The sequence below is a fragment of the Neomonachus schauinslandi genome, chromosome 2, assembly GCF_002201575.2.
Source record: "Neomonachus schauinslandi chromosome 2, ASM220157v2, whole genome shotgun sequence".
NCBI classification, from domain to species: Eukaryota; Metazoa; Chordata; class Mammalia; order Carnivora; family Phocidae; genus Neomonachus; species Neomonachus schauinslandi.
The window spans coordinates 2,574,463-2,578,970 of NC_058404.1; the positions used below are offsets into that span (position 1 = coordinate 2,574,463).

Consider the following 4,508-nt stretch of genomic DNA (forward strand, 5'->3'; position numbering starts at 1 on the left):
TTCCTGCAGGATAACAGCTGTACTTTGCCCTCCAGTTCACGAATCCTACATGGGCAAAATCCAGCGCCGTCAGGCTTTCTGAATATGTTGAACAAGAGCGTGTCCAGAGAAAAGACATGTTCTTTGGCAGAATCATCTCTGTCTACATCACTGTAATTCCATGAATAATTGCTTACATCTGCAGAAAGAACCACCAGCTCTGAAAATGCGTCATTTCAATATCTTTGAAAATGTAGGAGTCTTTTGGTTGAAAGTCAAAAGAAACTTAACTGGTATAAGTGTTAGGGAAAGAGGAGTTTATAGTAAGGCTATGAAGTTGTCTTCAAGGAACTAATGGCAGTAATAAAGCTGGAGTCTGCAAGAATGTAGGAAGTCCCACCTGCCCACCTTCCATCTCTGCGGCTCTCTGTCCATGTACGTTGTTGATCTTTCTCATTGATCAGCTATTTTCTGGTTTCCAGCACACATGGTGGAAAATAATTGGTGTCAGGAATACCTCATCAGGGGTTCCTGGGTGGCTCAGTCTGTTAAGCGTCTACCTTTGGCTCAGGTCATGATCCCAGACTCCCGGGATCAAGCCCCGCATCGGGCTCTCCCATCAGCAGAGAGTCTGTTTCTCCTTCTGTCCCTCCCTCTGTGCATGCTTTCTCTCTTCTCTCTCTCTCTCAAATAAATAAATAAAATCTTTAAAAAAGGGAATACCTCATCAGGTCTATGCTCTAATCACCCCCCAAAAAGAGAATAACTGTCTCTGACCTAGCCTCGCACATGTAGACGATCAGCTGAAGCATCGAGTGGGTCCTATTACAGGAACATGGTTGTTCTGTCCTTGAGTGAAGACTGAGAGCAGCCATGGCCAGAAGGCGAATGCCAGAGAAACTAGGCCTTGCCTGCAATTCTAAGATGGGAACTTACTACATATATACATATTTTTAAAATAGCAAATTTTGCTCTGGAGCTAGTTGAATGAGGCAAATCACCCTTTCCTCAACAAACCACTCGTTATGAACAGAACGCTCATTATAGGCTGGGGGGCAGACTGAGGGTTCTCCTTTGGTATACCAGTTCCTTCTGCCTAGGGGTGGGGAGTTGGCCGGGGCCCCAGAGTCCTAACTGGGAGCCGGTATCAATGTGTAGGTAACAACTCCCCTGTCGTGCAGTTTGTAGCTATTGGTTACTTGGAACGATTCTGTATAAGCCTGTTTGCTCTTGACTACACATCTGCCTTCAGCCCCAGATTCTGGCTTTGTTCATTATACCAGAGGATGAATCTGTGGTGATAAACTTCCATCTGCTCCTTGTGACTAATTCTGAGAAAAATCATAACAAGTCACATTTATGGAAGGTTCATTGTTTAGTTTAATCCCCATATATTTGTCCCATCTTGTTTATTTTTGCACAATACTTTCCATAATATTTCTCCTCGTTAATTCAAGTCATCTCAGTGAGCTTGTGTGAGACGTGGTGGTAAAATGCTGTCAAATATTCTAGCATGAAAAGCGTGTGATTCCTGTCATCAATGAATTTGAAGTTTATCAAGACAGCTCATTGATGAGGTAGACTGTGGTACTAAAATTTTGCATTAGTGGATTTAAAGATATGAAATGTGAGTACAGCAATGTAATTCTTAATAAGAAGGTCCATCAAGGTAATGGCCTGTTGGAATGGATAGATTTTTATGGAATGTGCTGTGAAGAAAGATACTTGGACTTGACAAAGTAAAGGAATTTTAGGGAGTAATCTCTCATGGGCTAAATCATAGAGCTGTCTTAGTAAAAGCCCAGGTTAATGAAAGGGAATTGAGAGAGATAAAACTAAATAGACAGATAGGGCAAAAATATAGAGTACATTGAACATACGTCATATTCTTCATTTTCAGGCCATACACGGCCCTTAGAATTTTACAAGCATAGAAATGCTGTATTACTAAGTATTTGCTGCTTCCAAAACATCTCAAAAAAAAAAAAATCAGTGACTTAAACAAGAAGTGTTTATTTATTTATTTATTTATTTTTGGACATATGAACAAGTTTAATTACCTGCTACACTATCCAGAAGGAGATATGTGGTAAATGGATAAAAATACGGTTCATAAACTTAGGAGACAGGCAGGCATTTTTAGACCACTTTAGGTTTAGACATTAACCAGACTGAATGATTTTTTAACATTTAAAATAAAACCTTAAAAAAAATAGAACTTTTTTACCACAGTAAACAAAACAATGTATTAAATTTGACTTCCACAAATGACCAAATTATTTTTTAAACATGATTTAAATTTTTTTCACATTTCTTTAAATGTCAAGTTTTCTTTGGCAAATTTATCCAAAATACTAATTTTTCATTTTAGAGCTTATTTTATATTTATATAAGAGAGTGCCCTAAATTGATGTTCATCAAGATACCTTTCTCTAGGCCCTAATGGTTTCTACCTTCCTTTTAAAATGTATTATCTTTTAAGTTGTCATTCTCAAAAATATTCTGGAGAAAAAATTATGAATTAAATACCCATAAATTCTTCTTCCTTTCTTTTTTTTTTTTAAAGATTTTATTTATTTATTTGAGACAGAGAGAATGAGAGAGAGAGAGAGAGCACACATGAGAGGGGCGAGTGTCAGAGGGAGATGCAGAGTCCCCGCTGAGCAGGGAGCCTGATGCGGGACTCGATCCAGGGACTCCAGGATCATGACCTGAGCCGAAGGCAGTCGCTTAACCAACTGAGCCACCCAGGCGCCCCTCCTCCAGGCATTTTATTTTATTTTATTTTATTTTAAAGATTTTTTTTATTTATTTGAGAGAGAGAGAATGAGATAGAGAGCACATGAGAGGGGGGAGGTTCAGAGGGAGAAGCAGACTCCCCGCCGAGAAGGGAGCCTGATGAGGGACTCGATCCAGGGACTCCAGGGTCATGACCTGAGCCGAAGGCAGTCACTTAACCAACTGAGCCACCCAGGCGCCCTTCTTCCTTTCTGTTACAGTGTAGCAATTTATCATCTAACCCACAGTGGTCTATCAACTGAGTAAGGCTGAGTTTGTTGTTCTCCTCAGACATAACTGACTGCAACTCATAAAGCAACGGCTGGCTACGGATTCTCCACTTCTGTATCAACACCTGTTAACTGAGACAGGTCATTCTTTGATCTATACGTTTTGACCAGTTTTAGCCTCCGAAGAAGGTCTTCTTTCTCCTCGATCTGCTTCACCAATTTTGCTCTTTCTTCACTTAATCCTGGTTTGGGAAGATTCTCATTCACAAAGTCACTTTGGAGATCACTGCATGACTCAGTATCAAGAGATTTAGATTCATACGCACTGATATTCTTGAAGGTATTTTTCAAATATGTACTTTCTTTGAATTCACCATCTATGGACTTTCTTGAAGTTCCAAACCGTTTTCTTCTGTTGAAGATGCTGGTTTCTCAGGAAAAGTCTGATCGTTTTCTTCATTCTCTGCTTTAAGACGTTTCACCACATTGTTTTCTTGTCCCGCTTGTATGGGGACATGGTGGATTGGCGCAGGCCCGTGGAGTGCTAGGTAAAATCACAGCTGAGTCGGATGGGCTTTCCATCTTGAAAATGAAATCTTGGTTTACCTCTCCCTCCGCCATCCCCAGAGTGCAGAAAACGCACACGCTGCCGCGGCGGGGCGGGACCGCATGGGAGGCAAGAAATGTTTATTTCTTAATCAGGTCTTCCCATCAGATGGAACTTCTAGGCCCAGCTTGATCCACTAGGCTTGGCTCAAGAAGTCAGGGTGGATTCACTTAGCTGAAAGACTAGCAACTACCTACTTTTTTTCATGGAGGGTGCAAAGAACAAGAGAGGTAAGCCAAGTATATACTACCTGTTAAGGCCTTGGCTGGAAACTGGCTTGCATAGCTTCTTTATGTTTCCATTAGCCAAAAGCAAGTCCAACATCAATGAGATGTGGGAAAATATACTGCAAAATCATATGGCAAAGGACATGAATACAGGGTGAGCATGAATAACTGGGAACAATGATCCAGTCCCCCACAGGTATTACAACATCTCTCAAAAAAACTACCAAAAAGCAAAAAAACCCAATTTCTCCAACAGCAACTTATTTGATCCATTGGATGAGCAAAGTAGCACTGGGGGTTGGGAAGCCAGTAACCATATTTCAGGAAAGCTTTCAATTTTTGGAAAAGCTTTTTCACCGTATTTCAGATTTCTTGGACTCCTCAGGTTTTTGAATACCCCGTGAGCCAACATCAGCCATATCCAAGAAGGGTCTGAGAGTTTTCCGTGCTCCAAAGTTACCATGCCAGGGCTTCATGGATGCTGGCAGAAAACACAAGGCTCCCGAACCAGAGACACTGAACATTATTACTCATGGCAGGGAAGAAACGTTGTTAGTTTAGGTGTGTTATGTATTTATGCACATAGTTGTAATCATATATAAAATATAAATTAGGTCAACATTCTTAATGGTATTGTTCACATCTCCATACTGTGATAAAAATGTTTCTGTTTGTTTCATTGGGTGT

The 4,508-nt window shown here is 40.5% G+C and overlaps 1 pseudogene; it reads right to left on the reverse strand.

Moving 5' to 3' along the window:
- Positions 1-1,213: 1,213 nt before the first annotated feature.
- On the reverse strand, positions 1,214-3,608 carry LOC110584106 (annotated as a pseudogene).
- Positions 3,609-4,508: the final 900 nt, after the last annotated feature.